General features: G+C 43.4%; 1 protein-coding gene across 2 annotated transcripts in view; it reads left to right on the top strand.

The window, feature by feature from the left end:
* Positions 1-15850, top strand: part of PRKCZ (protein kinase C zeta) — a 4411399-nt gene that overhangs the window by 3401092 nt on the left and 994457 nt on the right. The gene's annotated exons all lie outside the window — the stretch shown is intronic.

The following is a 15850-nucleotide window of genomic DNA, read 5'->3' as shown; positions in this document are numbered from 1 at the left end:
AACTGCCTTTCAGTCCCTTTCCATATAGCTTATGTGACCAACGTGAATCAACACTTGGACTGACATTTGTTTTAATTTCAAAGAACCCAAAAGCAGAGTAACACTGTAAAGAAGGCACAACATCCAAATACGTAAATCCAAGTGTAAAAATCCTTTATTGTACAATGGTAAGCACTTTCACGATTGAACAAAACCGCTTCATCAGACAAAGAATGATGAAACTAAACACCTTATATACAAACACAATAAAATCGATTAAAAATTTGCTCCAAAACTCTTAAAGGGACATGAACAAAAATCAGCCCTTGTCTAGCTTCTTCATTTTCAATACAGGCTTAACAGATACAAATTCATTCAAGCCATATTGTTTATGTGCCGCAAGTCTAAAAATCCACTGTAATTCAATGCATTCAGTTGTTGTTGTCTTTCGGCTTTTCCCGGTTAGGGGTTGCCACAGTGGAACTCCGGTCCGCTAATGATTGGCAGTAGATTTTCACGAACGCCAAGGTGCCAGCTTGACGTTCAACCTTCACCGAAGGCATGCTCATTTACGCATGTCTTTTGAACGCCCACCCAACCGCAGGGAAGATATGCAGACTCCACACAGAAGGCACTCCCTGCACTCCAGCCGAGAATCGAACGGGAGAACCTCTTGCTGTGATGCAACAACGCTACCACTGCATTAGACACACTGGGGCCTAATCTATTAAATCTATGCATAACATGAAGAACGTGAAAAAGGAACCTGCGGTCAGATCCATATTCTAATGTATGTTTGGCCAATGCACTATAAGTAAAAGACTTTCTAGTGCAATAGTCATGGTCCCTTATTCTCAAAGACCGATTAGTTTTCCCCATATAAAAGTGGAAGCATCTAACAAAATGAGACACATATATTAAATCAGTGGTATTGCAGTCTGCTCAACATCTCAGTTCCCATACTTTACCAGTGGCTGGATGTTTAAAAAACCTAGCTTCATCAATGAACTTACAAAAATTACAGGAACCACATTTGTGTGTTCCTGTGGCCATTAAAGGTGCTTGGATAGCACAAAAGTTGCTTCAGATTTCTCTTGTTTTTAAAGACCAGCTTAGGTTTATGTCCCACTATATCACTAGTTTTAGAATCAACCAACAAAATCTGCCAGTTATCAAAAATCACCTTTTTTATGTTGTCAACATCGCTCGAAAAAGATAACACAATAGGTAGTCTATCCCCAGCCATGTGTTTATTATTAAAATCACCTGATACAGCTTGTGCAGGTGACCTATCTCAGAAAAATGGCTTAGCTCGCCCACTACGCTCAGCATGTACTTTATTAAAAGCTTTAGAAATTTCATATGAGGAATATCCTCTCTGTATAAAGGCATCATGTAAATATTCCATTTCATTATTAAAATCACATTCCTTACACGATAACAGTGACACCCTCATCCCTTTACCCACCATGTTGTTAGAAAACACATGACCAGGATACATGCTGGTACGATGAAGGAAAGAGGGTGTATAACACGGCTTTCTATGCACTTTGGTTGAAAGATTACCTTCATTAAACATAATAGATACATCTAAAAACTCTATCATACTTGCAGATATATTGGATGTGCATTTCAAAAAATGACTGCTATGTTCATGTTTTTCAAAAAAAACCCATTAAACTCATGTGCATTGCCTCTCTATCCAATGAAGAGGTCATCTACAAAGCAGAGATAAAACGCCACTTTAGATGTACTTAAGATGTTATTCTGATCCTACTCCATCATAACAATATTTGCATAACAATTGGCACAGCTGGTGCCCATAGCAACACCAGCTGTTTGCCAATAATATTTATCTGCAAATAAAAATAGATTATACTCTAGAACTAATTCTAAAAGCATACATAAAAAAATCAATCCTATTATCTGTGAACTGTCTGCTTTTACATAACGCATTCTTTATCATACAAATTCCATCCTCATTGGGTATACATGTAAATAGTGAAGTTACATCCAACGTAACCAACAAGTCAAAATTGCATTCTCCTTGTGTACCTGTATATTCAAACAAATCAGTTAAAAAATGATGTGTATCGCGCAGTACTATTGGATATTGATTCAGAACTATCTTTAATTGCGTGTCCAAATAAATGGACAGTGGTTCAGTCAACCATCCACTTCCAGCCACAATCTGCCTAAAGGGAGGAAAAGTAGCATGCTTATGGATCTTAGGAAGACCGTACATTTGTGGTACTAACGGTTCATCCATAGTTAGATATTAAAAAAAAACTGCTTCTCAAATAGACCCATGTAAAAGCACTCCCTTATCACAGAATCTACACATTCTTTCATCCTATCAGTATCACATAGCTGAACTTCCTTATATGTAGATCTATTAGAAAGCATAGCAATAACAGTTGCATAGTAATATTCTGTGTCAAGTATCACAATCAATCCCCCTTTATATGAGGGACGTATCACAATGTCAGCATTTTCACGCAATTTAGTCAAAGCTCTCAACTCATTCTTAGATAAATTAGAATGTCTCAATGTTTCCCTGTCACTTAAAAAAATGTAAAAATCTCTCTCACATGCTCTAATAAAAACATTTATATGGTTTGGCATGGGTGGTACAAACACACTACGTTTCCTAAAGTTGACATTATATTGCGGTATTATTTTCAAACATCAATTTTAAACATAAATTACTTGCAAAGAGCCTCAGTTCAATAAGTGTTTGACTAATGTCAAACTTTGTAGAAGGAATAAAGCCTAAACCTTGATTTAACAGCGACTTTTCATATTGTGTAAGAGAGTAGCTGGAGATATTCCAAATCAATCCGCATCTCTCAAGTTCCACATCTTTTTTAAGGTGTGATTCGGAAAAGTTGCTGGCAGCTCTTTCCGTTTCTGAGATGTACGCCGATGGTCCTTTTCAACAGAATTCCATCTCATTAGATGAAACGGAAGAGGGAGCTGCGGAAAATCCTGTTCCCGCCTCTTAGGAGTGATGATCTTACATCGAACTACATTGTTCGCATTAGGGACATTCATAGAAGTAGTAATAGAGTTAGTGTTAATCTCTTCCTGAACCTGTTCACCCAACGGTGTAGAGTAAACTGAAGGAGTAGGTACTTGTGACGTCACATCAGTAACTTCACTCTGTGGTCTTCCGGTGGATCCAGTCGTTGTGAAGTATTCACACTAGCAACCAACTGATTGGTGGAATCAGTCTGCTGTGAGTTTCGTTCTCTCGGCCATGTAAAAACATGGTTATGAGCAAAATCATATACGTGTCGATTTAATTTCTTCTTTTTTTGAACTAAAAGACAGTCCTCATACTGATTAATTTTGTCAAATAGTTCATTAAAATATAATTCCACTGCTTCCTCTCCCAGAAGATTTACCAGTTCTCGTTGGTTGAGCTGGACTTTTTTAACAAGCTCATTCTCAATGGGTAAAAAGAAATCAAGTAATAGATGCAGATATGATCTGCTTGTCTCTAAATTAATATACTGCCACTGGGCCAACAATTGTGGATAGATGTTTCCATACTTGGGCATCGTCAATTCTCCGAGACCTCTAGGAAACGCATTCATACTAATGCAAGCATCTAAATCGAACATCTGGCACTGTAATCTTTTAAAATGGTACATATTTTCTGTACTTAGTTTAATGTCCCGAACTTGTGGTCCAGTATCACAATGATTAGGAATATCTGCAGCATCTCCACTCAGATCACCAGTTAACAAAAGGTTAAGCTGGCTAGTCATAAATGTCAAAAATCTATTGTTACTTGTAACTTCCAAACCATCTACATTCATAGCATTAACAGTGTTACCTGCTGCCATGTTACTGAAAGTATCCAAAAGTCTCCCAACAAGGCAAAGCAAGACAGTCTGTAGATAAAATATCAAATAACCCAAAAGCAGAGTAACACTGTAAGAAGACCCAACATCCAAATACGTAATTCCAAGTGTAAAAATCCTTTATTGTACAATGGTAAGCGCTTTCACGGTTGAACAAAACCACTTCAGACAAAGAATGATGAAACTAAACACCTTATATACATACACAATAAAATCAATTAAAAATTCCCTCCAAAACTCTTAAAGGGACATGAACAAAAATCAGCCCTTGCCTAGCTTCTTCATTTTCAGTACAGGCTTAACAGATACAAATTCATTCAAGCCATATTGTTTATGTGTCGCAAGTCTAAAAATCCACTGTAATTCAATACTTTCAGTATTGGACACAATGGGGCCTAATCTATTAAATCTATGAAGGTGTCACAGTTATTATAGGTTCATAGGTTCATACTAGGCTATCTGCCCTAGGGCATTTATAAGCCTAGCCAGAGTGTGTTTGGCTTTCGCCACCCATTTTAAATTAATTTTGCTATGCCCTTTTTTCGAGGTTAGTATACTGTGCCACTATCTAACAGTGACACAGAAGTGATACCCGGGGTAAACCTATGATCTCCCATCCACTCATCAGGATTCCTCTTGAAGAGAGTCAATGAGGCACTGTGCCTAACCTGGACTGGGATTTTATTCCAGAGTGAAGGGAGCCTCTGGGTTATGAATCTGTCCCTCCAGCATGTCCTATTTATTTCAGTGCTGAGGTTCAAGTCTCTCGAGCGCGTAGCTCAATGGGATTTGGATTTTCTGAGGTGCAGCATGTCCATTAATTCCGGGTTGGACATGGCTTTATACGTCAGGCACAGATCGCCTCTGAGCAGGCGGTATGCCACTGAGTAGAGCTGGAGTTTCTTTAACCGGGCAGCATATGGCATCTGTTTGAGCCCTATGATCGTCTTGGTGAGGTACTTTTGGGGTCTTTCCAGTTGCTGCAGGTGTCTGGTAAGGTACATCCCAAAAGGGGCATTGTACTCAATTATGGGCCTGATGAGGGATGAGTAAAGAGGCACGATGACCTCCCCTGATCTAGATGTGAATCCCTTCATGATTAGGTGAGCTATATAAAATGTTTTTCTAACCACTTTGGCCACGTGGTTGTCAAATGAGAGATTGCTATCAACTTGGGTCCCCAGGTCCCTAATTACTTCTTCTGTACTTAATGGATTACCACCTATGTGGTAATTTGTGGGCACTTTGTTTTTGCCAAAGGGGATGACTATACACTTTTTGGTGTTTGGCTTGAGGCCATGGCTATGGCACCAGTTGTCTGTTTCTATGAGGCCCTTTTGGAGGATGCTTGTGTCGGCTGGAGAGTCGATTATGGCGCCCAGTTTGCAGTCATCTGCGAACTTGGTCAGCCACAGTCCTTCCTTGTTGGCCTGTACCTCCGAGAAATATATACCGAACAAGAGAGGTCCCAGGACTGAGCCTTGGGGGACGCCACTTGTAACTGGTTTGGAGTCTGACATGGCTCCAGCAATTCTAACCATGTGGGTTCTGTCCTTGAGCCAGTTTGCAACACATCTAGTGACATAGGGGTTTATATTTAAGCTGGTGAGCTTATCTATAATGCCCGAGTTGGGTATTGTATCGAAGGCTTTTGCGAGGTCTATGTAGGCTGTGTGGACCACCTTCCCCTCATCAATGGCCTTGGTGACTGTTTCAAAGAAATCAACCAGGTTTAAGAGGCAGGATCTGCCCTTAAAGCCGAACTGGGTAGGATCCAGTGTCTGTAGGTCCCCAATATCTTTATTTATGAGGTCCATGATGATCCTTTCCATAGCTTTGCAGACCAAGCTAGTCAGGCTTATTGGGGCGATAGTTTCCAGGATCCATTGAGGCACCACCTTTGTGGAGAGGGACCACTGTTGCTGTGCGCCACTCTTTGGGTACATATCCTGTAGTAAGGCTGAGATTGAACAGTAATTTTATGTTTGGGTTTAGCTCTTCTTGGAGTTCATGTAGGACGCAGCCCGGGACACCGTCTGGTCCCATTGATGCTGTGTTTTTTGCTTTGGAGAGGGCAGCTCTTACCTGAGCATCTGAGATGTCAGGGGGGCAGCACTCTGCTGGGATAAATATTTGCCCTTTTGGTGGGGAGTGGGGGGGGAGAAGTTTGCGCTGAACCTATCAGCTAGGATGTTGGCAATGTCTGTGGGTTCGGTGTATTTTTTCTCATTTTGGACTAATTCTGAGCATATCTGGGAATTCCCACCCAGGTTCCTAACATAACTAAAGAAAGCCTTGTGATTATCCTTAGTGTCCTGTGCAATTTTTCTCTCGAAGCTGGCCTTAGACGATTTTATGAGTGCCCGTATTTTTTTGGTAATACTGATCAGAGATGCCTTCCCTTTTTGGGATTTTCCTCTATCATGTAGTAGCTTTCTCCTTCTATTGTATAGTTTGTTTATGGCTGGGGTCCACCAGACAGGACATCTGCCTTTGGAGGATTGGGTCTTGGCTTTATTTGGGATTGCATGATCCATGCATTCCTGAAGGTGTTCATAGAATGCGTTTATAAAGGATTATGCAGTCTGGGCCATATTTTTCACAGTCCCGGGGGCTTTGAAGGATTCCACCTGGGTTTTAAGGAGTATGAAATTTGCTTTAGAGAAGTTTTTCACTGTGGTTTTCAGGGCAGGGGGGTGGAGTCGGGATGTGAATATCCAGTGAGATTAGTTTATGGTCTGATCTTACCAGTGAGGGATACACTTCTGGTCTGGAGCATTGAGTCCCCATGTTGGTGATGATCAGGTCCAGTATGTTTTCCCCTCTTGTGGGAGTGGTAACAAGTTGTTCCATAACATTTCAGTTTATAAATTCTAGGAACCTTTGGGCTAGGGTGTTGGAGCTAGAGTAATGCTCCCAGTCTAAGTTTGGGTAGCTGAAGTCGCCCAATATAATGGTGTTTGGAGAGACCTTCATATTTTCCAGTGTTCTCAGGAAGGCCGAGTGGGGTTCCTGGGTTTGGGAGGGTGGTCTGTAGCAGGTTATAAACTGGAAGGCAGATGTCCTTCAAGGATGCATCTGCAGTCCTTACATATGGGTTGTTCTGCCTCAGGCAGCCCTTCGGTCGGCCGGATTCCAAAGTCTGGGTCCGGCGTCGGCTGATGTCGCCCTTTCCCCGACGTCAGAGCGCCTGGGGTATAAAAGAGTCAGCCGACGCCATCTTCCCCAGTCTTTCTTGCCACGTGGTGCCCGAAGCAGAAGCAGTTCGCAAGTGCCGGTCGGTCAGCTCCTGTAAATTCAGCTACCGAAGACTTCAAAAAGCTAAGTACCCCGTTGGGGACTCTTTCTTGCCTCAGCCGATGTCAGATCAAACGCTTAAAGTTAATAATTGCTTGACTTGGAAACAAATACCTCATAAGGATTTCCATTCCTGCTGCCTCCCTTGCCTAGGCCCAGACCACGACGTCTTGGCCTGTACTGCCTGTGCCTCCTTTAATCGACGCACTCTTAGGCATCGGTCGGAGTTTGCAGAGGAATTTGTTGGGGCTAGTTTCTCTTATAAAATGCCGTCGGAGACTCCGACTTCTCATTTAACCAAAAAATGGAAGGACAAGGACCGACACACGCGGACCGTGGTTTCGGCTGAAACCACACCTAGGCCTACTGCGAGTGGCTCGGTCTCGGCTGAAATCGAGGCCTTGGTACTTCCGACCGTGGAAACAGTACAACCGACAGCCTCGGCCCCGGAGGCTTCTTCTGAGTCGGTTATGGATTTACCCTCGGAAACCGGTGTTCAGGAAACTACCGACACCATTCCCTTAGACAAGACTACCCCAGCACGTGGAGCAGCCAGGCCCCCTGCATCCATGTCCATTAAAGCATTCACTAGGGCTAAAGCTGCTAAGCAACAAAAAACTCTGCCTCCCAAGACTATTTCTCAGGGATCCACTACAGGTTCACAGATACTAAGTTTGGCTGAGGATCTTATTTCCTTAATCAGGGGATCCCAGCCTCATCCGGACAGGGGCTCTCAATCCCCTCTAGACAAAAGGCCCAGGGCTGAGTCCGCTGATCCTCAGTCCTCTGATGAGGCCTCTGATGGCTCTGCTCTATCAGATTACCAGGAGGAGGCCTTCACGGCCTACGAGGATTCTGATGCAGAGGAATCCATTCCCTCTGCCTCCCCTCCTGAAGAGCTGTCCTTTGGGGAGACCCTTCACTCCATGAGAGAGCATTTCCAATGGCAGGGCCAGGAATTCTCCGATTCCAGGAAGAGATTAAGGACTTTTCTTCATTTACCTCAGCATAGACCTTTGGCTATTCCTCCTGTTTTAAGTGTCATTGATGTGTATTCTGAGTCTAGCACTACCCCTGACACCCTTCCTCCGGCTCCTGTTAAACCCGATAGGTACTACAGGGTCCCGGACTCGCATCATTTCCTTTACAAGGCCCACTCTGCTGACCCAGAAACTATTTCCCAGGGTCCTAAAGGGGTTGCAGCTGCCACTACTAAAAATCCACTTCCTTCTGAAAGGGAGTCCAGGGTTTTAGAGAGATGGGGTAAAAAAGTGTATACTACTTCCACTCTGTCTATGAGGGCTTTAAATTGTCAATTTCATATGATACAGTACCAAGAGTATTTGTTGGATGAATTGCAGAAAAAGCTGTCTTCTCCTGAACCCCTAGACCGTAAGTCACTTCAGGATCTGGTACATAATTCAGAACTGGTTAGCAACCATTTATTGCAGTGTGGTTATGATGCATTGGAAGCTTCATGTAGGTCAGCAGTGACGGGTGCAGTCATACGTAGACATGCTTGGCTGAAGGAACAATCTCTGCCAGATCATGTTAAGGCTAAGCTTCTGGATGCTCCACTAGAAAAGCAAAAGTTATTTGGCTCCACTGCTCAGGAGGTCTTAAAGAAATTTGAGGAAAAGGCTAAATCTGTACAAACAGTCAAAGATTTCCTCCAGGTACAACCACCAAGATTTAGCAGAAATTGGCCTTCTAAGAAGTGGTCCTTTCCGGAAGAGAGTTATCAAAGAGGCAAGAACAGGCATGCCAGAGGTAGAGGGCAAGCTAGAGGCTCCTACAGAGGACGTCAATGGCAGCCTCCTAACCAGCGAGGTAGTGCAGGACCAACAACTGCTGCACAAGGACAGACTCAATGACTTCACCTTGATCCCGCCAACCAGGGCTCAATTAGAAGCACCTTAGGGTGGAAAATTGTCTTTATTCTCAAGAAATTGGCACAGTATTACAAGGGACAAATGGACACTGCAAATAATAGACAAATGATACAGGTTCCATTTCCATACATTACCAAAAAGAAAAGGAATGCCAAACCTGCCACCAAATCAAAGGGCAGAGGCTTTAAAACAAATTGCCAACCTATTGCAAATGAAAGCTATAGAAAAGGTTTCTCTCGCAGAACAAGGCCAAGGATTTTATTCCAGACTATTCCTTGTCCCAAGAAAAGAAAAACAATGGAGGCCTATTCTCGATTTGTCCGCACTCAATACTTATCTCATTGTGCCAAAATTCAAAATGCTGACCCTACAGCAACTCCTTCCCATGCTGGGAAAGGGGTCTTCGCTGATAACTCTAGACCTCAAGGAGGCATACCTGCATGTCCCTATCAGACAAAGTTGCAGAAGACACCTCAGATTTCTTGCAGGTTCAGAGCATTATCAATTCTCAGCATTGCCCTTTGGCTTATCTACTGCGCCCAGAGTATTCACGAAATGCCTGGCATCAGTAATTGCACACTGCAGACTTCAGGGGATTCAAATATACCCGTATCTGGACGACTGCCTTATACAAGCGGACAGCCAACAAACTTTGGAAAAACATTTGAATTATGCCATCCGCCTTCTGCAGGCCTTGGGATACACAGTCAACATTCACAAGGCAAGACTTGTGCCATCCCAAAGAATAACTTTTCTGGGTGCGGAACTAGATACAACCACCCAAATGGCTTTTCTCACAGTAGAAAAACAAAGACAACTACCGGATTACTTCAAAAATCTGACAAAACAAACTCAGATGACTGCAAGGAAAATCCTGCAGGCCCTGGGTTACATGGCATTGTGCATTCTTCTGATTCCACAAGCAAGGCTGCATATGAGAAAACTACAATGGTACCTAAGGAGTTTATGGTCTCAGCACAATCACAGCCTAGGAACTTTGATACCGCTCATTCCATGCCTTCAAAAGGAATTCCTGTGGTGGGCCCAAGCAAGCCAGTCAAACAGGGGTCTGCCTTTCAGCAAACCAGTAACCAGCCAAACCATTACCTCGGATGCTTCAGACCATGGATGGGGAGCACACATGGAGGACAGATGTATCCAAGGACTATGGTCTCAGAAAGAATTGCGCATGCACATAAACCAAAAGGAAATGCTGGCAGTGATACATGCAATCGAGGTCTTCAAGCACTTTCTACATCAAGGCCACCTGCTAATAAGGACAGACAATACCACAGTTATGTGGTACATAAGCAAGGAGGTACCCATTCCTACCCTCTTTGCAGACTAGCAATGAATCTTTGGGAACTTTCCCTAAAACTCAATATAGAGCTGCAATCCCAGTTTGTGCCAGGAAAAGACAATATACTGGCGGACAGCCTAAGCAGAAATACCATGGATCCACACGAATGGATGCTACACCCAGACATCTTCCTTCAGATAACACAATTTTGGGGAAGGCCGGACATAGATCTTTTTGCCTCCCACCACAATCATCAGCTGAAGAAATTCTGTTCAAGGACATACCACCCACAAGCATGGAAAGTGGACGCCCTCTCTTTCAGCTGGAATACTCTAACAGTGTATGCATTTCCACCTCTTCCACTAATGACCAGGGTCTTACTGAAAATCAGGAAAGAGCAGCCAAAAGTGATTCTAATAGCCCCTGACTGGCCAAGGCAGCACTGGTACCCACTGTTACGATGCCTGTCACACACGAAACCATGGCCTCTACCACAATGGTCACTCCTTCTGACACAACACAATTACAAAACTCTGCACTCCAGCCTGAAAACCCTGCAGCTGACAGCCTGGAGAATACCTTGACTCCTCACCAGGAAAAGCTATCCAAGAGAGTGAAGGATATCATCATGGAAGCTCGCAGACCTTCCACGAGAAAGGCATATTCAGCAAAATGGAAAAGATTCCACACTTGGAGCACGGCAAAGGGCCTAGATGCCACAGTGATTAGCATGGCACATATCCTGGAATACTTGGCAGAAATGCTCCACAATGGCCTTTCTTACTCTTCCATAAAAATTCATGCTTCAGCAATTTCAGCAGAATACAATACTGATCCACCTGTCTTCTCTCATCCTCTCCTAAGGCAGTTTCTAAGAGGAATTAAAAACATCAATCCTCCAAGAAAACCACCAGTGCCTACATGGGACCTTAACTTCATGTTGGAAAAGTTGACTTTACCTCCCTTTGAACCAGCAGCATCTTCAGAGTTACAGTTCCTGTCTTGGAAGACTGCCTTCCTTCTGGCCATAACCTCAGCAAGAAGAGTATCTGAATTGCAGGCACTCATGGCAGTACAACCATTTCTTATTTTTCATCAGGACAGAGTCTCCTTGAGAACCAATCCTTCATTCATGCCAAAGGTGGTATCCAGGGTCTCATTGAACCAAGTTATTCACCTGCCTACCTTCTTTCCACATCCGCAAAACAAGGGAGAAAAACTTCTGCATACCCTGGACATTCACAGACAGTTACGCTACTACTTGGACGGAACTTAGACTTTCAAAAAAACTGACCAGCTGTTGGTAGCATATGCTGCAGGCATCCAAGGCAAAGCAATTTCAAAACAGACAATTTCAAAATGGATAGGAAATTGCATTAGATTCTGCTACTCTTATCATGGAAAAACTGTGCCAGCTAACATCAGGCCTCATTCCACCAGAGCCACAGCCACCTCCACAGCCTTTTTAAGAGGGGTGGCTACCAAGGACATTTTAGAAGCTCCTACATGGAGCTCTGTGCATACATTTTCCAAGCATTACAATTTGCCCTTATATTCCAGATCCAGAGCAGGCTTTGCTATGGCAGTCCTGCAGGGCATTTTAGCTACACCATCATTTTCTTAGATCCTACCACCCCCAGCTTGGCTATGGTATTCTACCCATATGTAAGGACTGCAGATGCATCCTTGAAGGACATAGTACAGTTTTGTACCTACCATAAATGTAGATGTCTGATAGGTATGCATCTGCAGTCAGGTTTTCCCTCCCTCTTTCCCCTCTGTGGTATTTCTTGGGTACTTATCCCTCTTATAGCTAGCTGGGGTTATCTATTATGGTGTATTTGTTTTTTATTACTGTGCATGTTTGGAATATTTTGCATTTCTCCAAATTTAGCCTTCCTTAGAGGGCACCTGGCATCTGGGGCAAGAAAAACTGAGGAAGATGGCGTCGGCTGACTCTTTTATACCCCAGGCGCTCTGACGTCGGGGAAAGGGCGACATCAGCCGACGCCGGACCCAGACTTTGGAATCCGGCCGACCGAAGGGCTGCCTGAGGCAGGACAACCCATATGTAAGGACTGCAGATGCATACCTATCGGACATTTACATTTATGGTAGGTACAAAACTGTACTTTTTACCCACTGTTAGTTTCACATGGATAGTCTCTGATGCTTCGTGCTGTGCCACCACCCTGGAGGTGTGGATATCTTTGACGAATATTGATAGTCCCCCTCCTTTTGTAGAACGGTCCAAGTTTTGGGGCCGAAAGGCATGGTATGAGGTATAACCTGGTAGTGCTGGGGTGCTCTCGGGAGCCTTGAACCAGGTTTCTTTTACTGCACAGATATCGATGTTCTCCATGCTAAGGAGAGTTTCGAGTGCGTGCGTCTTGAGGTTTAGACTTCTGGCATTGAGTAGCATTACTCTTAGTTTCTTATCCCTTGTGATACCTATGGAAGTGGGTTTGTCTTTTGAGCCTTGCCTAAAAAAGGCACTATGGGGGTAGCAAGAGCCTTTGCCAATATTCGAAAGCCCAGGGGTGACAGGTGCAAGCCGTCCCTAGCGAAGCATCGTGGCTTGTCGAGCATGTCATCTCAGGCTGACAGGCATTGGATCCCTTTTGAATTACACCAATACTTAAGCCAATTGTTGAAATTGATCATCTTGTCTTCATATTGTGGCATCATTCTTGGTGAGGGTAAGAGGCTACTCAAGGTCAGGGTCATACCGGCCTGGGCTACATGCTCAAAGAGCTCCTCTATGTCTCTCTTCATGTAGTCCAGGGAGGTACGTCTCAGGTCATTCACACCAGCATGGACAATGACTGAGTCATATTTGTACTTGCCTTGGAGTGACCTGAGTGCTTGTGTTATGTGGTGGATCCTAGCGCCCGACAGGCAGCTCACCGTGACCTTCTTCTTCTTCAGCCTGGTGAGCGGGACGTCAGTGTGCCTGACGATAGAGTCACCTATTACAAGTGTATCAGGTGTGTTGTTTAGCCTTAAGGGCTGTGACTGTTTGGCATACTGGCTTTGTGAGCTGTGTTGCACGAGTTTTGTTTTGGGGTAGCGGTTGCTTGGGTGTCTGCTTTGGAGGTCTCTGCTGCTTAGGCAGATTTTTATTTAGAGCCTCCGAGTATGTTTTTGTGTGTTTATGTGTTTGGTTTGCTGTCGTGGTAGGTTTATGTGAGATTGGAATTGTAGTGAGTGTGGTTTCCTTCTCCACCTGACTGGTTTCGCCAGTACTGAGTTGAGAGAGCTTAGCCTCCAGTCTGGCTATATGGTTGCATCTCTCACATGTCTTGGAATTTGTTGGGAGGAGGAGAGGGTTGTCTGTGTACATGAGGCAGTTGTAACATTGCCTCAAGATTCCGAGATTCACCAGCCGGACCGGAGAGGAGATTGACAACTGACATTTGGACATGCTAGAATAGTATTGGGAATTCCTTTATAATTGAAAAAAAGGGCCAAAGGGGAACGAGGTACTCAAGGGGAGTTTGTGAGGGTGTAGTGCTTTTAATATTTTAGTGCTGACTTATATAATTGCTTTAGTGAGCAAGTGCCAGGTAACTTAAATGCAATATGTTTCAGGTAACTTAAATGCAAAAACGACAAACAGTAACTTTCTTTTAAGTGAAACAAGGAAATAAGTACAGTAAGCAATGCAGATATCACTAGGGATCCACAGAAGCACTAAAAAGACACGTTTTAGGTGGAATTAGCGTTTCAGGGAAATAACAAGCAAACAAACAAGCAGCATACAAATAAAGCTAGATTCAGCAGGCCTGGATCTAGTCTGTGCTACAGCAAACAAGGTGTACCAATTTCAGTAAGAAACAGTTCAAATATGCAGGCACTATAAGCCTTTAACCAGAAATTCCCAGCTCAGAAGGGCAGAGTCCAGCCTCTCCTCCCACAAGAGTGCAGACCACAAACCTTCTTAATGTAAAATAACTGGCCTGAAGCCCAAGTGCTTAAACCAGAACTAATACACTTTTAGAATAACAGACACTGAGCCCTCAATCAGCAATTCCCAACTTAGAAGGATGTAAGCTACCTGTTCTGCCACTACAGTGCAGACCACAAACCTTCTTAATGTAAAACAACTGGCGTGAAGCCCAAGTGCTTAAACCAGAATTAATACACTTTTAGAATAACAGACACTGAGCCCTCAATCAGCAGTTCCCAACTTAGAAGGATGTAAGCTACCTGTCCTGCCACCACAGGGCAGGCCACAAACCTTCCTAATGTAAAACAACTGGTCTGAAGCCCAAGTGCTTAATCCAAAAGACTTAGAATGATAGCTACACTTTAATCAAGTTACTACCAAGCAGTAATAAATACATTTGAATACTTTAAAGAATGCCTGGATTAGTGCTCATGTTATACAAATAAAGCTAGATTCAGCAGGCCTGGATCCAGTCTATGCTACAGCAAACAAGGTGTACCAATTTCAGTAAGAAGCAGTTTAGATATGCAGGCACTATAAGCCTTTAACCAGAAATTCCCAGCTAGAAGGGCAGAGTCCAGCCTCTCCTCCCACAAGAGTGCAGACCACGAACCCATTTAATGTAAAATAACTGGCCTGAAGCCCAAGTGCTTAAAACAGAATTAATACACTTTTAGAATAACAGACACTGAGCCCTCAATCAGCAGTTCCCAACTTAGAAGGATGTAAGCTACCTGTCCTGCCACCACAGTGCAGACCACAAACCTTCCTAATGTAAAACAACTGGTCTGAAGCCCAAGTGCTTAAACTAAAAGGCTTAGAATGAGTTACACCAAGCAGTAATAAATACAGTTGAGTACTTTTAAGATGACGCAAAAGGAAAATAAAGTAGGAAGAAACACAAATACAGTAAAAGCAGATTTTTTTTTTTTTTTTTTTTGAGTGAGCAAATGAGATGGGCCCAGGAGTTACAGGACAGCAACAAGTGCAAATGCAGGCCTTCAAATCAGAAAGTTGAGAGAGATGGAAGACCGCCCAAATGGCCAATAACTACAAATTCTGGGCCAGAACCACTCCTTATGTGGTAGACAGGTTACCTAGTGCTTACCACTCCCACTGATAAGCTAGAAGGCTTCCCTCCAACACAGAAAGGCTTGGGGGCTCAGAAGCTTACAAATAGTCCTGGATACAGCAAATCTGTGTCTGGAACGCTAATTACAGGAAAGGTAGGAAACAGGCTTACAATTTTTTTTTTTCAGAAAAGTAGCAAAAACAGTAGTAAAAACAATTCACATGCAGTGCAAGCTGGCACACTTGAGTATGTAGCAATATTAGTCCACATACAGTTTGAAAAAATGTAAATAAATTAAAAATGACTAAAAGCAAGTGCAGTAAGGGTTTATTAGATAGAATGCGTAAAGAGATGGGACTGGGGGAGTGTCCTAGAGCAAATCTACAGTGGGGCGGGCACTGCAAGCGCCACCAAATTTTCAACAGAGATGAGAGGAATCAGAGTGCAAATTATAAAACCCAAAAAATATATACTGATCTCTGTATATTTGCA

The sequence above is a fragment of the Protopterus annectens genome, chromosome 2.part1 (genome assembly GCF_019279795.1).
Source record: "Protopterus annectens isolate FY-2018-M chromosome 2.part1, PAN1.0, whole genome shotgun sequence".
Classification (NCBI taxonomy): Eukaryota; Metazoa; Chordata; order Ceratodontiformes; family Protopteridae; genus Protopterus; species Protopterus annectens.
The sequence above is the reverse complement of the archived record's forward strand: the minus strand, read 5'-3'. Positions and strand labels throughout refer to the sequence as shown.